Source organism: Rhincodon typus, chromosome 11 (genome assembly GCF_021869965.1).
Source record: "Rhincodon typus isolate 14 chromosome 11, sRhiTyp1.1, whole genome shotgun sequence".
NCBI classification, from domain to species: Eukaryota; Metazoa; Chordata; class Chondrichthyes; order Orectolobiformes; family Rhincodontidae; genus Rhincodon; species Rhincodon typus.
Window position 1 is genome coordinate 18,338,218 of NC_063342.1, and position 15,133 is coordinate 18,353,350.

The 15,133-nt window shown below is 42.5% G+C and overlaps 1 protein-coding gene across 1 annotated transcript in view; it reads left to right on the forward strand.

Annotated features, from left to right (window-relative positions):
• Window positions 1-15,133, forward strand: part of LOC109930481 (claudin-14) — a 33,751-nt gene that overhangs the window by 17,784 nt on the left and 834 nt on the right. The window lies entirely within an intron of this gene.

Here is a 15,133-nt window from a genome sequence, read left to right on the forward strand (position 1 = left end):
CAATTCTCTCAAGAGGTCATCATTGATGAGAAAATAGAACACCAACTCAGGCATGCCAGTTCATCCTTCTACAAACTACACTAGTGAGTATTGACAACAAAGATCCCAATAAGTCTCAGAAGTCACCAAGTAATTGTCACCACACTCCTGTATTGCAGTAAGGCCCAAAGTGTACATCAGTGACAGATAAGAGTGTAAGGAAATGCCACAAGCAATGCCTCCACCGCATCCACCAGATACAATAGGTGAATCATCAAACTAATGCTTGGGTCCTTTTTGATGTCAAAGAACAAAGAACAAAGAAAATTACAGCACAGGAACAGGCCCTTCGGCCCTCCAAGCCTGCGCCAATCCAGATCCTCTATCCAAACCTGTCGCCTATTTTCCAAGGATCCATATCCCTATGCTCCCTGCCCATTCATGTATCTGTCTAGATACATCTTAAATGACGCTATCGTGCCCGCCTCTACCACCTCCACTGGCAACGCGTTCCAGGCACCCACCACCCTCTGCGTAAAGAACTTTCCACGCATATCTCCCTTAAACTTTTCCCCTCTCACCTTGAAATTGTGACCCCTAGTAATTGAGTCCCCCACTCTGGGAAAAAGCTTCTTGCTATCCACCCTGTCTATACCTCTCATAATTTTGTAGGCCTCAATCAGGTCCCCCCTCAACCTCCGTCTTTCTAATGTAAATAATCCTAATCTACTCAACCTATCTTCATAGCTAGTGCCCTCCATACCAGGCAACATCCTGGTGAACCTCCTCTGCACCCTCTCCAAAGCATCCACATCCTTTTGGTAATGTGGCGACCAGAACTGTATGCAGTATTCCAAATGTGGTCGAACCAAAGTCCTACACAACCATAACATGACCTGCCAACTCTTGTACTCAGTACCCCGTCCGATGAATGAAAGCATGCCATATGCCTTCTTGACCACTCTATCAACCTGCGTCGCCACCTTCAGGGTACAATGGACCTGAACACCCAGATCTCTCTGTGCATCAATTTTCCCCAGGGCTTTTCCATTTACCGTATAGTTCGCTCTTGAAATGGATCTTCCAAAATGCATCACCTCGCATTTGCCTGGATTGAACTCCATCTGCCATTTCTCTGCCCAACTCTCCAATCTATCTATATTCTGCTGCATTCTCCGACAGTCCCCTTCACTATCTGCTACTCCACCAATCTTAGTGTCATCTGCAAACTTGCTAATCAGACCATCTATACCTTCCTCCAGATCATTTATGTATATCACAAACAACACTGGTCCCAACACGGATCCCTGTGGAACACCACTGGTCACAGTTCTCCATTTTGAGAAACTCCCTTCCACTACAACTCAGTCTCCTGTTGCCCAGCCAGTTCTCTATCCATCTAGCTAGTACACCCTGGACCCCATGCGACCTCACTTTCTCCATCAGCCTACCATGGGGAACCTTATCAAACACCTTACTGAAGTCCATGTATATGACATCTACAGCCCTTCCCTCATGTAACAACTTTGTCACTTCCTCAAAGAATTCTATCAAGTTGATAAGACATGACCTTCCCTACACAAAACCATGCTGCCTATCACTAATAAGCCCATTTTCTTCCAAATGTAAATAGATCCTATCCCTCAGTATCTTCTCCAGCAGCTTCCCCACCACTGACGTCAGGCTCACCGGTCTATAATTTCCTGGATTATCCTTGCTACCCTTCTTAAACAAGGGGACAACATTAGCAATTCTCCAGTCCTCCGGGACATCACCCGTGCGCAAGGATGCTGCAAAGATATCTGCTAAGGCCCCAGCTATTTCTTCTCTCGCTTCCCTCAGTAACCTGGGATAGATCCCACCCGGACTTGGGGACTTGTCCACCCTAATGCCTTTTAGAATACCCAACACTTCCCTCCTCTTTCTGCTGACTTGACCTAGAGTAATCAAACATCTATCCCTAACCTCAACATCCGTCATATCCCTCTCCTCAGTGAATACCGACGCAAAGTACTCATTAAGAATCTCACTCATTTTCTCTGACTCCTCGCATAACTTCCCTCCTTTGTCCTTGAGTGGGCCAACCCTTTCTCTAGTTACCCTCTTGCTCCTTATGTATGAATAAAAGGCTTTGGGATTTTCCTTAACCCTGTTTGCTAAAGATATTTCATGACCCCTTTTAGCCCTCTTAATTCCTCGTTTCAGATTGGTCCTACTTTCCCGATGTCAGCTCTAAAAATACTCAGGCAAAGCTCCTGTGAAACCAGCTGGATCCTGGGATGCAAAAGTCAACTCTCCACTAGGTCCTATTTTCCCAACTCTCAAATAGCCAGCATTCCAGCAGAGGAGAAAGAAAAAGAACACTAACAAAGACACCTTGAGGCTGTCCTTGGAGTGTGATAGCATTAATAGTAATGAGTGGTTGGAGCTTGCTATCAATTGTTCAAAATGGCCACAACTTATCCGTCAGATTCTCAGTCCAAATGCCTTAATGATGAGGCAGAACAACAGCAGATAAGGAAGGAAATGGAAGCAATTCTGCACTCTGAGTCCCACTACTTCATTTGACATTCCGCCCATGTGCCCAAAGATCTATGGGACAAAGATCATTCTCTTCAGTCACATGAAGCCCCAGAGCAAAATCTCTTGATGCTGAGTAGACACCTTTCACAAATTGAGGGACAGTTAGTAACTACTCTCCTGTTGGCATCAAGAAAGATCAGGAACATAGTAGAAGAATAATCGGGTTGTCAATCAGCTTCAATATTGAAGTGCATCATCTGCTGAAGATTTTTTTTTGCCATGGTGTCTGTTTCCACCCTAAGCAACAATTTGAGAAGTGATTTTTGCATTTTCATGCAATCCTATGACTATATACATCACCAGCAAATATTAGCAAGACCCAGACTCATGTTTCAAGTGTAGATACTTATTCTGGTCAATGGTCTGTACCCAGAAACTGTCTTTTCTGACTCATTTACTCTTGATTCACTCACAGGATGTGGGTGTCGCTGACAAGGCCCATGTAATTATTGCCCTTTGATAATTGCCCGTGAGAAGATGGTGGTGAGCTGCTTTCTTGAAACCTGGCAGTCCAAGTGATGTAATCAATGTCGTTGGGTCAAAATCCTAGAATTGTCTTCCTAACAGCATTGTGGGTCAATCCACAGCAGTTGAACTGCAGTGGTTCAAGAAGGCAACTCACCACCACCTTCTCCAGAGCAACTAGAGATAGACAATAAATGCTGGCCAGCCAGTGACATTCACATCCCACAAACATTGTAAATGCATCCACAGTCCAATTAGAAATGTACCTTCAGGGTTTTGACCCAGTGACAATTGTTATGGACCAAGCCAGAGCCCCTCAAAAGTTTTAAGAAGGTAACCTAGACCCTAACTTTTCTTATTTTAAAGGCAGCTGTGAAGTGAGTGTTCCAGGTGTGATGCAACTGGTCAAACCACTCAGCTTTAAACTAAACAAGATGTATTTAAATACTACAGTTGAAACATGAACAAAAGAAAGCAGAACTTAAAGTAACTTAACTAATGGAAAAACTAACCAATCTGATACAGCAACTTAACCAATTAACTGTTCCGAGATAATAACATATTCAGGAGGTGGCTAGATATAGCACTTGGCGTGAAGGGGATCAAAGGTTATGGGGAGAAAGCAGGATTAGGCTATTAAGTTGGTAAATCAGCCATGATCGTGATGAATGGTGGAGCGGGTTCGAAGGGCCAAATGGCCTCCTCCTGTTCTATCTTCTATGTTTCTATGTAACATACCATAAACACACCCCTTGGCAAAAAGGTACATTCAAACACAGATTCTTACAAGCAGGAGAGAACAGCATCCAGAGAGAGATTTCAGAGAAAGTCAGAGGAATGCTTCACTGAAGCTTGCAACGCTTCTGGTACTCAAAACATCTTGTGACTGCTGCAGCTAAAAAAACTAGTAAAATCCAGAACTGAGCAAACTGGTCACTCCCCTTCTGTTGTTAAACTGTTAGTCCCTGGACTCTTCATCACCTCTGCCTTTACAACCTCTCTTCAAAAAAAAAGGATGAAATAACCTTTTAAAGTGAATCATCGTCACAGAATGAAGTAACAACAAAATAGTTCCAATTCTTGCAGGGGATTTTCAAGCAGTGATGTTCCCATACATCTGCTGCCCTTGTCGATCAAGGGGTTTAGAGATTGTGCGGTTTGAAAATGCTGTCAAAAGAGCTTGGTGAATAACTGCAGGGCATATACACCCTTATCTCACTGAGTGCTTGTTGGTGAAGGGAGTGAATGTTGTGGGCGGTGATTGGAGTGCCAAAAAATTGGGCTGCTTTGTCCTGGATGGTATTCTCAAGGGTTTCTCAAGTGTTGGTGAAGCTGCAATCATCAGGTGAGTATTACATTGTGAATATCTTCCAATTTGTAGGAATCATTCTGGAATCTGTAGAATCTTCAAAGTAGTTGAAGAGGTCAGCTCACTATACCATCTTCTCAAGGGCAACTAGGGATGTCAATAAATGCTGGACAACAAGCACACCCAGATCCATAGGTGAATTACAAATAAATACATAAATAAATATGATTAACAATGCACCTACTATCTCTGAAGCCACCTCCTTCAATATTTTGGGATATACTCCATCAAGTCACGTAGATATATCAACTTTCAGCCCCATTAATTTCTCCACTACAATCTCCTTACTAACACTAACTTCCTTCAGATACTCATTCTGGAATTCTGGGAGATTTCTGGTATCTTCCTCAGTGAAACCAGACACAAAGTGAAAATGTAGCTTTTCCACTCTTACTCTATTTCCTGTTATAAAATCTCCTGATTTCAGCCTTCTGCAATAAAGGGATCACACCGTCCTGGAATCACGTTTAATGTCACAGGAATGTCTTTCTGATCTCCTGACCTTGGGTTCACCTATTACTATTGCCCTTCCCTTGTTTCTTCTTCCCTTCCTTTGTACAGTGGATCCCATAGTGCAGTGAACTTGTCTCTCGCTGCACTTCCCTGAGACATCATCACCTTCACTACCTTCCAAAATGGAATACCAATTGGCATGAATTCATAGACTCAGGGGAGCCCAGCACTACCTGTTTGGCTTTATTGGACTGCTTGATAGTCACACATTCCCTCTCTACCTACACACTTCTAACCTCTGGTGTGACCACCTCTCTATTCATGCTATCCACATTGTCCTTTGCCTGGTGAATGAAGAACACAGATTCCAGGCCCTACTCAAGTTCTGAACCTCAGAGCTGAAGCTTGTGCAGCCGATGACAGGTCTTGCAGATGTGTTTGTCTGGGACTCTTAATATGTCCATGACTTCATATAAACCACAGACTTTACACTGCATTTGGGCCAGCTGACTTGCCATCCTGTAACTCCGAAAACTATTGCTTTCCTTACAATCAATGAAAATTTATTATAAAATATTACATGTAACCTACCTAAATGGGCTTATTTTTGAGTACATTGAAAATCTCTGCTCTTCTAGTTAATGGCAATAAAGAGAAACAAATTAATCATTTTGGTGATTGAAAATAGTACACTTTTGGTATGGCTCGTGGAGTAGTGGGGCTTGACTACCCACTCACCAGTGTCCTAACAAATTTTGGGGTCTCTTCTGGGATATTTTAGATAAGGTCAATGTGAAATTGGATATGGGGTAACTGTAGATGGTCAAGGATGAAAGGACAGATGCCATTTTTCTCATATTAAAATGTAAGATAGCATTGAAAGCAGCTAGACCTTTTTTAAAGATAGAGGAGGTATCTCTGATGAGTTTACAAGTTTTAATTAAGGTTAAATGAACAGAATTGGTGAAAGAGGTAAAGGTAAAATTTTGTGCAATGCTAAGAAAGCAGAGATAATTAACATAATGCACAGCATTTAGGATTGATGGAAATACAAGAGAGACCGAGAACTCCAAGTACTACATTACCAGAGTTAGTTATGATTGAGATAGAGTAAAAGTATTTTGAAGATGAAAAAAAAAGTGAACCAGTTAAAAATAGAATTCCAAAAACCAGAGAAAGAAAAAGAAGAATCTTTGGAATTGAAAAGGATAGAAAGGAGATTAGAACATTAAAAACACAAATTTCAGAAAAAAGAGTGAAAGAGAGAGCACTTCAGAGGAAAGGGGAAGAAAGAAAGAGCACTTTAAAGTCTGGAATTGAAGTTTCAGGAGAGAGCAAAGGAATATGAGAGGGAATTGAAACAGGAAAATTGGCTGAGAAAGCTGGAGTTACAAAAGAAGACCTTAGATGTACAGAAAGATTCTGATGTGGAAAATCCTTACCATGTCCAGGAATGATGCAATTAATTTTGTACAGGCTCACCAAAACCTGAGGATAATCATAGAATTATAGAATCCCTACAGCACAGAACATGTAGATGCATTCTTCGTGTCATTTCAAAAAGTAGCAAAACAACTTAATGGCTGAAGGAAGACTGGTGTTGCGGATCTTGTGAAGGTGGGGATAATTTTAAGTAAGTGCTTAGTAAATCTTCTTTAATTGAGGCTCCACAAGCAGATTCAGATTTAAGCAAGTTGACACAATCAGCCCACTCTGAAGCTGAAACTGATGGAGTTTCAGAGAGTTATTACGTTAAAATGGGATTCTGATTAGGAAGCGATGACACTCTCTCAGAGCCGCAAGTGATAAGTAGACAGTTGTTCATCATATAACAGCACCATCCATTTATCATACAGAGATATTGTGGTTCTCATATAAAATTCCCATGGCAGGATATGTAGGAATATGGAAAACTCAGGTATTCAAAAATAGGCATTTTTCCTAGTCAGATCTTCATAAGAATGTAGTGCAGTTCTGTATAATATGCCGTAGATGTTAGACAATGGGAAAAGCTCAGCATAAAATTAAACATTCACCACTAATCCCCAAACCAGTTTTTGAATGACCATTCCATAAAGTGTTAGTAGACTGTGTAAGATCATTGCTGACAATGCAACATTGATGACAGTGAAACGTGTGTTCTTACAAATATGGATATAGCAACTCAATTTCCAGAGGCTATTTCTTTGAGGACAATTACAGCTAAAGTAGAGATGGAAAATTAACTCAGTGTTTTATTAATTATGGACCATAAATAGGAATAGTCAGACTAAGGTTCCAATGTTATGTCTAGAAATTTTCAAACTATCATAAGTAACTTGTGTGTGGAGCAGTTGAAGTCCACAGTACATCATCTACAAACACGGGGAGTTTTAAAGAGATTCCATCTGACTCTGAAGACAGAGATGAAAGCATATTGTCAAGAATCCTTCAGGTTTGGGATATTTTCTTTTTCTTTTATTTTTATGCGCGATATGAAGACATCGCTGGCCAGGCCAGCATTTATTGCCCACCCCAGAGGGCAGTTAAGAGACAACCACATTGCTGTGGGCCTGGAGTCATATATAGGCCAGACCAGGTAAGGATGGAAGTTTCCTTCCCTAAAGGGCATTCGTGAACCAGATGGGTCTTTCCAACAATTGACAATGGATTCATGGTCATCATTTGACTCTTAATTCCAGTAATTCATTGAATTCAAATTCTACCATCTGCCATAATGGGATTCAAACCCGGGTCCCCAGAACATTACCTGGGTCTTTGGATTAACTGTCTAGTTATAATACCACTAGGCTATCACTTCCCCAAAACAGTTGGATTTCCCATTATTTATCAGCAGAGATTTTCTGAATGAATCTACTGGGTTTAGTCCATTTGATATGATGTATGGTTATGAAACAAGAAGTTTATTAAAATTGGTCAAGAAAGAATCTTTCAAACAGAAGGCTGAATCCCTAATGTTGGAGTGCATGTCTCTGGAGAGTCTCACAGGGGCATGCAAAGTAGCACAGGAGCATTTGAAACTTAGAATGGGCAGAGATGCTGGAAGTCAAATATTTTGAACAGAAGATGAAGTGTTTCTGCTGTTACTCTTCCCACCAAAGTCACAACAGCAACTTTTCTAGTTATTCCCTAATAGATCCTTCATAATCAGCCTTATGCTCTACTTGTAAGACCATTAAGCTAATTCATTTCAAACAAAGACCATGAGATATAGTTGGAACAGAAATAGGCCTTTCAGCCCATCCAATCTACTCCGCCTTTTAATGAGATCATGATTGGTCTGATAACCCTCAATTGTACTTTCCTGCCTTTTCCCCACAATCCTTGATTCCCTTTCTGATTAAAAACCTATCCCTCTTAGCCTTGAATTTACATAATTACCCAGTCTCTGCAGTACAGTAAAGAATTCTGCAGATTCACCACTCTCTGAGAGAAGAAATTCCTGCTCCTCTGTGTTAAATATGTAACCCTTTATTTTGAGATTATGCTCTCTCATCCTGGTATTTCCCACAAGGGAAAACAATCTTTCCACATTTACCCTATCAAGTCCCTTAAGTGCCTTATATGTTTCAACAAGGTCACCTCTCACTCTTTAGACTCGATTGAGTACAGGCCCAATGCACTCAAGCTCACCTCATGAGACAGTCCCTGCATACTGGTACCAGCCTAGTAAACCTTCTCTGGACTGCCTCCAGTGTCAAGATATCTTTCCTTAGATAAAGTCTTTTTTTAATGCTTGATGATGTCTGTTCTATCTGGCTTCATTCTTCACCAAGCTATGTCAAAAAACAAAGATAATCAATATATTGTTTTGTACCCCGTTAGCCCTTTATAGCTGGTATGCACTAGTGTAAAAAGATGCATATCCTGAAAACTTGGCAACGATTTTCTGTCTGTAAACAGGCATGAAAGTTACCACCATGTTCATTGCCATTAATAGGTCATCAGCACACTTTCTTCATCTTTAAGATTCAAATAAGTAATTAAAGTAAAGATTAAAACTTCAATTTTTCTCTATGTATTGAAAATCTGGTACAAAAGCAGGAAGCATTATAAGATCAATTTTAGAATTATAGATTAATAGAGTCATAGAGCTAGATCCTGGTAGGATCTTTGTACAGAAACAACCAGTTCTGGCAGGTTATCATTTTATATTCAATGAAAATTAAAATCTGAAAAAGTTAATTACTACTCATAAGAGCAGTAATAACTGATCAAAACTCAAACCTAAAATCTGCTATCCTTCCCTAGTCTCATCTACACATGATTTCAGACCCACAGCAATGTTGTTGACTTCTAACTGCCCTGTGAAGCAAGCCATTCTATTGTATCAATGTAAAGCCAGAAATTGCTCGAGAAACTCAGCAGGTCTGGCACCATCTGTGGAGAGAAAGGAAATATAACGTTTCAGGTTCAGTGAACCCTTCATTAGACTTCAAGACATCGAGAGTACAGAAATTGATCTAGACCGATACCCTCTAAGTGCTGGTTTTAAATTGCTCACAATCTATAAATAGCTCATGTAGTTCCATCTAAAAATAAATTGCAATGAGCGATAACACATTAAGCAGCTCCTAGGCTCAATCACACAGCTAAGTTCAGTTCTCATGGATAATGTGCTGCAACAAAGGTATGTCTTTTACACACTTTTGCTCTCTACTTTGATCTGCAACTAATCCTAAATTGCAACCTTGCTCTGATTCCTAAACACAGTGGCGAGACTTCCTAGGAATTTGTGACAGAACCATCCTAAAACGTGCAGCCCCTGCCAACTTGTTTCAACATGCACACAGTGTCTTCATCAGCTCCTCCTGGTAAGGGAGCTGAGGACTTGGGAACAAAACCATACAATCACCCCAGGAGAGGTGTTAGGAAACATTTCATGCAGAGGGTGGGCGAAGTGCCATACTCTCTTCCACATAAAGCTCATCTGGTCATTTTAATCGTGAAATCAATAGGTTTGTACTGCCCAAGGATATGAAAGGAATAGAGCCATAATAGGTGGGTGGACTTGAGGTAGAGCTCAGCCATGATCTCACTGAAAGTCAGCAGAGATCGATGAGATGAATGGTCTGCCCTTGTACCTATGCTAACTTATGCGTTCATTTACTGCCCGCTAGGTGGAATAAGAAAGTACAATTCTGGTGCAGTCTTAAAGCTTGCTGCTAATTCAAGATCAGTGAGTATATTACTCAGTAATGGAAGTAAAGGAATAGTAACAACACAGGTTCGCAGATTTACCAATTTGGTCATAGAGGTGTTGCTATAGAAATCCACAACTGCAAGAATTACCATTCAATACAGACAGAGGTTCAGTGACCTTATAGGGGTGGCTAAATCAAATCAAGGCCGCAGTGCTAATTTATATCATCAACTGAATTCACTGTTTATGTAGCCTCATTCATTTTGTTTCCCAGCAACAGTGTCAGGGCAACTAGATTTCCACAAAGAGCAGCATGTTCAAGCACTGTATCTTTGTTACTCAAAATAACTCTCACATCTCACTGATCTTGAGGATTCTGTTGGTTGACAAAGGTGTTTGATTTAAAAGGACCGTAAGTATTCGCCTCTCATTCTCATGGCTTGGCTGGCCTCAAATTGGGAATGTCTCCATGATCCTCACTGGCCTATAAAATAGCCTTCTGTGCCTGAGGGAAATATGGTCATATACACGCTGTCAAAGAAGGATTAATCGACAACCATGAAACCTCAGAGTCTGCAGGATGGGGAGATGTAAGATTTAATAGGCAGACAGACAAAAGAGCTGGTTGGAGAAATTGTTTACTCAAATTAGCAAAATAAACCTGGTAAAGGCTGAACGAGGCTCATGAGATATAGTTTCTTGTCCCTGCTTAAAGCATTAGAATGACTTGACAGTCATTCACTTCATTCTTCAAAGACAAATAATATTGTGTTCATAGCTAAATAACCTCTACTGCCTCTTCTATCATAGCACTGATTCTTATTTTATTTGGCTAAGTCTGAGTTGTGTTGAGTCTTTTAGAAGGATTTTTGCTGCAGGTTTTCTCACTCTATCTTACCCAAATCACTTCATTAATTACCTACCTTGCTCCTTTGGTGTTCGCCAATGTCAGATTCCAGCCCTGATTTACCATGTGCCATTGCTGTAACACTCACTGCTTGTGGGTATTTGTAGAAAGGTCAGTATCCTTTGTCAAGTGTCATCTTCCAATGGCCATCTTGTGCCTGGACAAGCATTGGCAGCACAGCATTTCCCTTTACCAGCTACCTCATGGCATAGCAGCCACAAAGTCACACTGCCCATGGCACAAAGCTGACATGGTTGGCACTCCCCTGAGCGTACAATCTCTTGCCCTAGTCACTGTTTCCCCACCAGACCACACAGTTTGCTTCTCCTTCCCTATATCCTGTCAAACCACCCCATAAGTCAATTCCAAACCATCCCAATGCCAACTGTAGGCCCTCAACTTGTCATGGTTAAGTTGGGGAATATCACATATAGGCAAACAATTGAACAAGTCCAAAACATGAGCTTTTATCTAGAGCCCAGAAAAGACAGCAAAAGCAAAATTGATAGAGACTGAGGCTCACTCCGATAATACAAGCCAGATTTTGGGTATCATGACCAATGACTATTTTACAGTCAAAAATGCACCCAGCTCTCTTCTATTGGAAGCAGGTATCAATGAGGTTCATTCTAACTTGTAACACCTTAGGCAGCTGAGCTCTTTCATGGACAAGGATAGATTCCTCATCCTCAGTGTCATCAGCCTCCTCCTCAGGATACTGCCCCATTCCCCATATTCTCAGCATCCAGCACATTACCTCAGTCCAAGCAGCGGAACCACATCTTCAACATCTCTATATTCTGCTCTCCAATGGGTCTTGGTTAAGGCATGCAGCATTATATCTGTGCTCCACGTTAGTCAGGGCATTGCACAGTGATGCCATGTGCCATGATTGCAGTGGGTATGCTCACAAACCTGTATCAGTTAGACTGCAGTCCAGGGAGGGTAATGGTCAGTCCTTTAGGGCCAACAGCAGCAGGCAAGGGAATCACGTATTGGCGACTGGGGAACAGCAAAGGCAGCTGTCAGGGGTCTGCCCAGTCATGTCTAGGAGCTGCTTGTCAATGTTGGCCAGAGTTCTCGGCAAGTACAGTCCTGGGTGTCAGCCTGTCGATCATTCAACAGGGTTTAAGGAAGGGCTGCAGGGTCAGCGAGGGTGATCACTGCCAGAGGGAGTCAAGGTTATTGGGAGGAAGCAGAAGCTTTTGTAGAGTACAAAAGGACGATGGGGAGAATGTGGAACAGAAACAGAAGGCATTGTAAATGAGGGTATGGTTAGTGCTGGTGTGCATCACCATGTGCTCCACTAAGTGAGGATAGAAGAACAGGGTGAGTATCATTAGGGCGTGATGCCAGGGTTCAGGGGGCACAGAAAACAGTTGTAAATAGTGCTCATTATTGTGGGTCTCCACTTGGGGGATGGATAGAAATGGGCTGTCGAGATAAGGCAAGGTAAAAGAGAACATGGCAGCTCTAGAGCAAATATTTAGTGACCAGGAGGGGCCTGGTGCTGACAGTGCCCACTGCAAGCTGCGTTCCCTGCCGTCACCTTCCATTCCCTAGATGTGGAGTGCTACTCGAAAGTGGGAGGGGGAGTTAAAGTCGATGGTAACTGGAAGGTCAGGTAAAACGGGAATGTCAGGAGGTGTTACACCCACCCCTACACTTCCCCTCTCACCTCCATCCAAGGCCCCAAACAATCCTTCCAAATCCAGCACAGATTCACCTGCACTTCATCTAACCTCATCTACTGTATCTGTTGCTCCCAATGTGGTCTCCTCTAAAACAGGGAGACCAAATGCAGACTCGGGGACCATTTTGCAGAGCATCTGTAATCCGCATGCACCAACCAACCAACCAACCAACCAACCGGTTGCCATCCACTTTAACTCCCCCTCCCACTCCCCTGGTGACATGCCCATCCTTGGCCTCCTCCACTTTCAGAGTGAGGTCAAACGTAAACTGGAGGAACAGCACCTGATAGTACAGCTGGGGAACTTAGAGCCTAATGGCCTGAATGTTGACTTCACCACCTTCAAAATCTCTCCACCCCCAACCTGTCCATCTTCCGACTCACCTCTATGTGCTCCACCCTTTCCACTGACCAACAACAATAACCTGCTACCTGCATCCATCTATCTCCATCTCACCCCTGCTCCCAGCAGGCCTCCACCGCCCCCGCCGTCTCTCTATATATTTCTGGGCACCCCCTCCACACCATCCTGCCCCCCCGCCCCCACCCTACCCCCCACAGTCCCAGTCCTGACGAAGTGTTTTGGCCCAAAACGTTAACTTCCCTGCTCCTTGGATGCTGTCTGACCTGCTGTGCTTTTCCAGCTCCACATTTATTGGCTGTGACACTCGAAGCTGTGGGAGTTTGGCAGAGGAGGGTGGCACTTGCCTCACACAAGGACACACTCACCATGCCCGGGCCCGCTAAATCCAAAAGGCAAACAGTATAAGGCAGGCTCCCTCCACTCCACCTGGGACTGCACTTATACATAGTGGGAAGGAAAGGTTTAAAAAAAAACTCTTGAGGGTACGTTGGCGACACTAGTGACATCGCTGTGAATAAAGCTTCATGGTTATTTCAATGTGCTCACAATACCACAAAATCTGTTTGGTCATGTCTCTGTGTAGTTCCTGCTGTAACTGTTACACTGTGAGGTCAGACATCAGTTCACGTGCACGATATTCCCTGAAGCAATGCCTGATCCGAGAATTTGCTGCACTGTGTGCTGACAATATGAACATCATGGTTGGAAGGAACTCCAGCAACTGGACACCATTGCACTAGGTGCACATTATGTTGGTTTGGCACCCCTGGGCACAGTTGTCAAAGGTGTTGGTTTTGCACAAACTGGCCAACAATGTTTGGCTCAGGGAGGTTTTGTAGCACACAGTGAGACAACACATCAGGGTCATCATGGAACTCAGAGGTATGTGTCCTGTGTAATGAATGGGTCTATCTGTAAAGCCTCACATTGCTGGGGTGTGTAGGCCCCTCTTTACAGAGCAACACACTTATTCCACGTACTCCAGATGTAGTCACGGCTATTTCCTTTGTCACTGCACAGTTGCAATTTCCAGGCTGATGGCAGGAGACAGCATATGTACCTCAGATAATGATTTTTGGGTTATGCCATTATGTGTGAGGTCCCAGTCATCTACATCCCCTTCCTGGCAGCCCTCTATGTCACCCCATAGGCTTCACACCTCCTCGGGTCCCTATGAATTTACACCACCTGTCACCTTCACCACCCTGTCCCTGGCATAATGAGGTGACATGCCAAGTGTGATCATACACTGTATCCACCTGGAAGCCTGTCTTGAACATGTTCAACTCCTACTGCTCTCTGGGAGAGCAAATTCCAAGTGTCACACACTCCCTTGTCAAGAAATCCCTCCTCAGCTCAGTCTTAAATGTGTTTTACCTGATTTTGAACCTATATCCCCGGTTCCCGCTTGAAACAGCCTAGCCACATCTACCCTGTCATTCCGTGTATGAATTTTGTAAGTTTCAGTGACATCATCTCTCATTCTTTGAAACTCTAGGGAATTTATATAGTAGCAAAATGTCTCGAAAACAGAAACAACATAAAGCATCTTATTGTACTTTACAGCAGTGCTCTAAAATAAGCTAGGATACCAGCCCACATAATGAGATATTAGTTTAGATGACTAAAGCTTGGCTAAAATAAAACAAGGTGGGTTTAAAGGAATGCCTCAAAGGAGAAAAAAGAATTAGAAAGGCAGGAGGGATACAGGGAGGATAGTCCACAGCTAAGCAACTAAAGGCACAGGCACCAATGGTCATGCAGTTTAAATCAGGGATCCACAAGAAATTAGAATTCAAACAGCATTTGTACCTCAGGGTGTTGTGGACCTGGAGGAGTCTGTAGAAATAGGGCAGACAGAGGTTACAATGGGAATGAAAACAATGATGACAATTTTAAAATTAAGTGTGCTCAACCAGTTGAGGCAAAGAAAAGGAACACAGTACGCACTAAGGATGATGAATTGAAGGCATGGCCGTACTGGAAAGTTTTGAAAGTGGGTAAACATACATTAAATGGAAAACAATTAACTTTTCATGTCCTGTTTACTACTGTTCACAAATCCACTTTTAACAGATTTTTCTTAAAACAATGCGTGGTTTCAGGTGTAATCTTTCCTTGCTATCTCACTCACAAATTATTAAGCAAATAAGCAATATTTACTTGCATAAATCTTG